The sequence below is a fragment of the Nilaparvata lugens genome, chromosome X (genome assembly GCF_014356525.2).
Source record: "Nilaparvata lugens isolate BPH chromosome X, ASM1435652v1, whole genome shotgun sequence".
Classification (NCBI taxonomy): domain Eukaryota; kingdom Metazoa; phylum Arthropoda; class Insecta; order Hemiptera; family Delphacidae; genus Nilaparvata; species Nilaparvata lugens.
Genome location: NC_052518.1, coordinates 9,695,804 through 9,703,884, shown reverse-complemented (window position 1 = coordinate 9,703,884; position 8,081 = coordinate 9,695,804). Strand labels below are relative to the sequence as shown.

The 8,081-nt window shown below is 34.9% G+C and overlaps 1 long non-coding RNA gene across 1 annotated transcript; it reads left to right on the top strand.

Annotated features, from left to right (window-relative positions):
* Positions 1-2,562: 2,562 nt before the first annotated feature.
* LOC111059675 lies at positions 2,563-7,741 on the top strand. The gene is made up of 3 exons (XR_005573138.1): positions 2,563-3,372; positions 4,497-4,719; positions 6,948-7,741. It is a non-coding gene; the product is annotated as an uncharacterized LOC111059675 (long non-coding RNA).
* Positions 7,742-8,081: the final 340 nt, after the last annotated feature.

Below are 8,081 nucleotides of genomic sequence, written 5' to 3'. Positions count from 1 at the left end.
ATCTTTGGAATCTCTCACATTTGCTACCTTTTCAGCTGCATGTTTTAGGTATTCTCTCTTTTTATTTCTACATAGATTCTTGTAATGAGTCCTCAATTCAGAGTATGCTACTCTAATGCACTCAGAATTACTACTTTTTAACAAATTCAACAGTTTAAAGCAACGCTTACGCATCCTCTCACATTCCCAATCATACCATTTCTGTTTGAATTTCTCATTTCCATCATTTCTTCCACAACGACCATTCATACTTTCTACAATTATCTCATTTATTTTATTTGTCGCATCTTCCCTATTCATCGTGTCAATGCTTGCCTCACTCAATGCCCTTCTTACTCTCGTTTTATACTGATCTTCAGCATTTTCAACCCATTTATACCTAGGTAGCGGCTGTAAATAATCCTCATCGTCTCTCAAATCGTTAACCGTTACCTCCACCTCGATAGGAAAATGATCTGAGAAAATCTCTTGCTTCACTATCATATCATTGACTAAATGGAGTAGCTCTCTTGACACGCAACAGTAATCTATGACTGACGCCCCTTGACCTCGCATAAATGTAAACTCGCCACAAAAGTCACTCACTGTTCTACCATTTAATATACACAGATCATATCTTTCACAGAGCTCCAAAAATTCCCTGCCTCTACGGTTAATTATTACATCTTTCGATCTCCTAGAACAGTCGACTCTAACACCATAATCTAGAAGTTCGTCTGGCAATAATAACTGACTGCACCCCACTCTACAATTGAAATCCCCCAACAAAATCATATTTTTTCCATCGGTATCGAGCGTTTCCAATAGCTGCCATAGACTCAAAAGATCTCCATTCCATCTTTCCTCCATGCAGTTTACATAAACGGGAATTATAAATGCAGTCATCTCGCCAAAATTCAACGATATAATATCTAAACCCTCTATTAGTACAAAATTAGCTTTTCCCTGTAATTTCCGCTTATGATACCCGTATAAAAGACCCCCACTAGCCCTACCAAATACACTACATCTAGCAGCCGCTACAAAACGTAAATCAAAATCAGAAAATACTTCTTTAAAACTAAACATATCACCCTTCTCTAAGAATGTTTCACAAAGACAGAATACATCATAAGTCTTGATAAATTCAATAAAATGTATATCATTGACCTTACTTCTTAGACCTGCTACATTATAACCAAGTATCCTAATGATTCTTCTACTCACATTCTGAGAAACACTATTTACACTATTATTCGACTCATGACAGACAACGCGTCCCTATTCATTATTTGTTAGTTCGTTTTCACTCTCATTGTTTGTTGGTACGTCGCTGGTGCCCCTCTCATCATCCCGCCTGTAAACCGCCGTGATCCTCTGGAAACTGTCCGTCAAGTCAACGTGGAACATTTCCCGCAATTTCCCAAGTCCATCCCGTTTCCCAGCTCTTAGTCCGCCGTCATCCGAAAACGTGAATATTTGCCCCTCCACGATCAGCCGATCCACATTTAGACGAATGTTTTTCTCACCGACTTGTCTCATCAATTCCCTTTTCAGGGCCAGCAGCACAGAACGTCGTTTACGAGTTTCAAAACTAAAGTCCTTATGAATGACGAATGAAGTATTTCTTAATTTTCTCGTATTGGCTAGTATACAGTCTATTTATCCTTATCAACAGGCAGGTGGGCAATAATCGGTGACCCTTCTCTGCGTACGCCTAATGGGTGAGCTCTATTTATAATATTATTTGTCTTTCGCACTTCAACACGTTAGTACAAAAGTTCTTCACAACTTCACCATAATCGTCTTCCCTACCATACTTCAACCCTTTAAAAATTAGGTTGTTTCTCCTTGACCGATCTTCTAAATTTACTAATCTATTTCTGAGTAAAATGTTCTCTTCTTTTACAGCACTAATATCCTTCTTTAGCCTACTATTTTCAGCCCGAATTTCCCCTAAACACTTTTTTAGTTCATCTATATCAGTTTTTGTCGCCAAAACTTCCAATTTCTCATCAAGTAGTTTACTCAATAACTGTTCAATGCTCTGAGCACTACCTTCACCTACTGGTTCCTTCGACGTATTTCCCATCATTGAAACAGCCGGTTTTTTCTTTTCTTGTTTCTTATTTTCTTCTGGTGAACTTAGTGGACGCTTATTTTCTCTTCTTCCACTTGCAGGTGAAAAATACCTATCCACAGTATTGTTCATTAAGAAATAAGCGAAATAACACAGTATCAAACGAACAAAATGCACAAGCTTAGACACTTTTCACTGATTTAGGTTAAACGAGATAACGGAGCTAGCAAACAATCCGACCGATCACCACGGCAGCTGATAGCCGACTCCAGGCCGCGGCATTAGCGCTCGTATAACATGGGCCTTATAGAAATAGACACGGCTTCTCCAGACATCTGTTTAATGAATGCAATGAATAATCCACTTGTCAGCTGATTATAAATAATTCTATAGTCTGATTAATCCTCTTTAGAGTAGATGATATATTATATAGTGATATCGGAGTATGGAGGAAATTCCTTTTCCTTTCATATTTTATCCTTAAAATGCAAAATTTCAAAAAACCTTGTTTATACATCAACGCGTAGTAAAAAAAAGGAATATTCCTGCCAAATCTCATAGAATTCTATTAACGCGTTTGGCCGTGAATGCGTTACATACATATAGGCCTACTGACAGACAAAATAAAATTCGAGTTAAAGCATAGACCTCACTGCGTTCGGTCAATTACAGCAACAATGTCTCGGGATGTATCACCTTGTTGAAGGCCAGTTATTTTCTTTTTTAATCATTTCCTCTATCTTATAGTCAATTTATTTTGAGTTTTGTATATATCTGTATTACGTACAGTTAAATAATTAGATAGATAGATTAAATAGCATCCACCGCCCACCTAAAAAGAGGGATCTGGAACTTGTCAAAAAATCTAAATGGTCGCACAAAAAAGACACAGCCCACAGTAACAAATACACAGGACACAGGGAATATGCCATTCATGTGAAGTAATGTTGAATGTACTCTTCCTTTGAGTAAAAAGCACTTTTAGAGAAATCTATCTTTAATTAATTACAGTAATAAAAACCGGATGCAAAGTGTATTGGCAGATACAAACTACTCATACTACACAGAACTAGAAATATTCTATTCATTAATTTTGAGGATGATATGACGCAAACATCCACTCTTCCCTTCAGTACTACTATACTCGGAACTCAGCATCCTCAGCATAAGACAGATTTACATTCACAGACTTGTAACATTCACCAGAAAGAACCCACAATTCTTCATCAATTTGAATCACCCGCAAGGAATACGCAGAAGGAACATGGACTTGGACTAGACATTCCCAGGATGACAACATCAGCTCCTCAGAGGTCAGCCACATATTTAGGACCAAACATTTTCAATAAACTGCCAATAGCTATTAAAGAAACAGTTCCAATCAATTCATCCAAATCGAAAACAAAAAAACTGGCTCTTGTCCAATAGAATCAATCATGGAGAACAATTAGTTCTATGAAAAAATTTCCATACTGTTTCATTCTTATTTTCTTCATTTTATAATGATTTTTTCCCATGAGTATTATAAATGTTTTTTATGTTAAATTTTTATAAAATTTCTACATCTTAGGTTATCAATATTCTTTTCAAAATTTGTGTATATAAATGTGGGTTTTCATGAACTTCTAATGACTCGCAAGATGTATCTTTATAAGAATTTTTCACTTTTGGCATAAAATCTTGAACAATAGCAAAATGAGTGGCATCCCGACACATATTCATATTATATAGTGGGGGCAACATTTTCTTAGATCAGCAAATAATCAACCAATTGTATTAATACTTTGTAAATAATTGTAGCTTATATGCTTTTTGTGATCATGTCTATAATTTGAATAAACTCCTCTGGTCGTGTTGTACCCTACGACCAGAGACATTATTATTAGGCTATCAAGTAAACTTTCTCAAAAAAGCGCAATGCACCTTTTTCAATCTCCAGACTCCAGATTGCCTGCTTCATGCAATTATTTCTTACTTACAGGCATAGAGAGAAGATTCATTTATTTATGTATTAATGGAGACATCAGGTACCGTACTATTCTGCCTCCTTGACACAATACAATAAATTTCGACATGATACAATTTTCAATAATAAGAAGATGAATTATTTCTGAAAGAACAATTCTTTTTTCTATCTTCTCTCTATGATCCTTTCTAATAAGTCTGGGACGTATTAATCATCCTCTGAAAAACAAGTAACCTAACATTTTTTCCGTTATTCCTTACATTGATATTCAACCGGTAATATGATACAGGTATCAGTGTCCTATTTTGTAAACAATTTCAAATAATATCTCTTGTATGAAATAAAATATGAATCCATATTATATAATGATAATATTTTGTGTAGTGATTAACGTAACTAAACTAAGATATCCGTCAAAGCATCGATGTTATATAATATTATAATAATGTACATTATTTTCAAAATTTATAGGTAATGATTTTTATTCGATTTCATGTGATGAAAGAGCAGAATGTGACGGAATTGGTGTTTTCTTCATCATCTACTACCGTCTATGGACATTCTGAATATGGTACCTAGGCTACCTATCTGTGAAAAACACCCACCTGGACAAAAATCCTTATGGTAATTCGAAATACTTTGTTGAACAAATTCAATGAAAACCAATGTAAGAGATTGGATGACTTTTGAAAAGGTAAGCTGGACTAGTAAAAATCATCAACACCGGTTTTGATTTTCTGGATGAGTTTGGTACCGTATTATTTTGTCTCCATGAAAAATAAATTTTCACCACCTGTACTCGCGCACATATCCAAACTATGATTGTAGGATTAATTTGAATAGAATTAAACTTGTCTTATAATAACGATTCAAATATTTTCGTTATTGATAGAATGATACCAATATGAGTTTTTTTGCTTAGGTAAAAAGTATTCAATCCACTTGAAAGAGGCTCAATCACTCAATATTTTCAGGACAAGGCGCAAAGGCTTGTTGATAATAGCTCAGAGTCTCTATACTGGTAGTTGAAAATCCCCAATTAACTCATTAAATGGCAACAGTCTATGGTGATGCCTAGATTTTATATTTTATTTGTGTAATAATAATTACGTTTATTTATTTATATTTTTAATTATATGTCATACTATAAAGAGTTTGTAATATGTCTTGAATATTCTAAATTGGCAATAAATGAATTGAATTGGTGGGGGGGGGGGGGGTGTAGGAATGTAGGAAAAATAATACATGAATAAAACCTCTGTTATGTCGGCTTTTAAGTATTGTGTAATATTAATTAGTTTTTAAATTATAAATCATGTTGAAATGCTATTGAGTCTTGATGTTTATATGTTATATTTTAATGTTGAATGTACATGACTCTTGTCAATGCTTGCTGATGCATATGATAATGATATTTTTACCTAAGCAAAAAACTCATATTGGTATCATCTTATCAATAACGAAAAGATTTGAACAAATAATTATGAATTAGTATTATTATGAATAGAGTAAGTGATAAGCTGATCAAACGTCCATGACTACCGGTGGGATTCGAACCCACAACCAGGTAGAGCTAGCCGATTGAAGGGTGCTCGTCCCAGCCGGCAATTTTGACACAAACAATCGTACTGTTTATGATGAGTCAGTGTTCCTGATTTTTTGCTCCTCGCATCTATCTTAACTCTGTTTTTGTGTTGCATCTTTATTTATTTGAAGGATGAGTTATATGACTTTTGTGGCGATGAATGTGATCTCAATCCAGTTGGAGCTCATCCTTCAGTTAAGATCTGACAGGGGCACCCAACAATCTGATGCCGCTCTATGTTGTACAAGTAGCCATCGGCATAAGAAAAAACTGTTCGTCTTTGGCAACGATTATGATGGAGCAGGTATTCAAATCAGTTTACATCTCTCAAATGTAAATATTCTTCTTCTTCTTTTTCTAACCCTCTCAGCGTCGGGTGGTTTCAAGCCTCGGTCCATCCCCTCCACACCATTTTATCCTCCCACATATTCGTCATTCATTACCTGCTATCCCTTCTCTCTTGCCATTCCCTGTCTCTCCATAGCCCACTCAAGGTCTGCCTCTGGGCCTTCTCCGTTCAGGTTTGGCCTCAAAAACCGGTTCAATTTGTCTTTCCTCCCCTGCTCTTCCAGGTGTCCAATCCATTTGAGCTGCTTTGCCTCATTCTATTTCTGATAGGCTTCACCTCAAGCTCCCTTCAGACTATCTCATTCCCCTCCTACGGCAGCCTACAATTTATTAGTCTCCTTAGATACCTCATCCCTGCAGTTGTTACCCTGCTCATATGTTTTGATAAGATATAAAAGAGCATCTGTTGCTTATGGAAAGATACATTAAAGCTGCTTGTGTATCTTTTTGGATGCAACCCGTTGCTTTTGAGAAGATAGGCCTACAAAAGAGGATCTGTTGCTTATGGAAAGATACATTTTCAAACATAGCCTATGTTTGATGTTTTTGAATGGTTAGTATTGTACTCTAGTGGCCCTACGCCGATAGGCAAAGCTACATGACCCGGACTGTAAGCATGAGGTATTATTTATTGTTCCCATACTTGCATTTTCTCAACTTTTTGTATTGTGTTCAACATTTTTTTGTTTAAATGATTTTTTAATCATTCGTGTTTCACCTCTCCCTTTGGTTGTAAACATAAAATGTTTCTGCGTTTTTGGCTTGACAGCTTTTCTCAATCCCTCTTATCAACTTTTCTATATTTTTCCATCATCACCATAGTTATTAACACAATCTATAGACCTATATACACTTTATATATACACACATAATTATTACACTTCCTTCAACCATCTTTCTACTTTTTCATTCAATTCCATTTTTTCATTATCATTCTTGATTCATTTTTAATATTGTATATTGAATCACAAGGATTATTTTTATTTAAGGTTCAGTTATGAAAGGAGTCGCCGGAGCTCTGCCTGCCATGAAAATCGCCACTCACCAAAAAAATGGTCGGTTTTTACGGACGCTACCAATGTGGAACAGTGAAAGACATACTGGGTCTATTCCTATTTTACATCCATCAATTTTTGGCAGCACTGAACCCGTATTCCTCTTAGTTTGTAGTAACATTAAAAAGGCTGACAAGTAAATAGTCCTATTTAAAGTGTTCATTATAAGAGTTATCATTAGTTTTAGTAATATTCTTAGATTGGGGAATTTCATCATATTCAGGGAATCAAATTTTTTATGAAAACATAATGCTAATATCATTTTTTCTTAAATCTGCTGGTATTCAACTGAATTGGAAACAAAATTAAGATATTTATAGGCTCAGATTTGATATGCTCAGATCAGAGAAGGTGGTCAATTCGCATTATCTATTTTATAGGTTAGTAATTCTAATATTATTAATTATCATCATCCTGGCTCTACTCAACAGAAAAATTCTATTGACCGAACCGTTGACTGCTTGACCAGTTACTTGAAATTGATGAATAAAATGGAATACTATTTATTACTTATACAAACGTTAATATTATATTGAAATAAAATGATTATTTATATTGATTATTTTTTATATTTAATTTGAATATGGTGGTGGATTTCCGCGAGTAAAACCTTGTACACACGTCTGTACAGATTCGCGCGAACAATTGTATGTACACATGCCTCGGCATTCACTGTACGTCCTTGTGGACGCATTCCACGTATGCCTTGGCATTCAAAAAGCTATCTGATTTGCAGACGTCACGAAGACATGGTAGATGTAAATTTCCACATCATGACAACAATGGCGTCATTCCATCATTGAAGATAATATTATTACAAAATGCAGCTGTATCATTTATTTTAATGACTTGTATAATAAAATCAAAAAATAGAACTTAACAAACAATGTTGGTGGGTTGAACGATTGTAGGTTGAAGTAAGGAAATAAATTGCTACATGACATAAGATATGAGATTGACAATTCAAACTTTATTGGGATGTCAAAAAAATATTTTGACAATGAATCTAATTCAACTAGTTATTCAAACAAATGATACCATTATGAGGAAAGCAATAACTTTACAAGA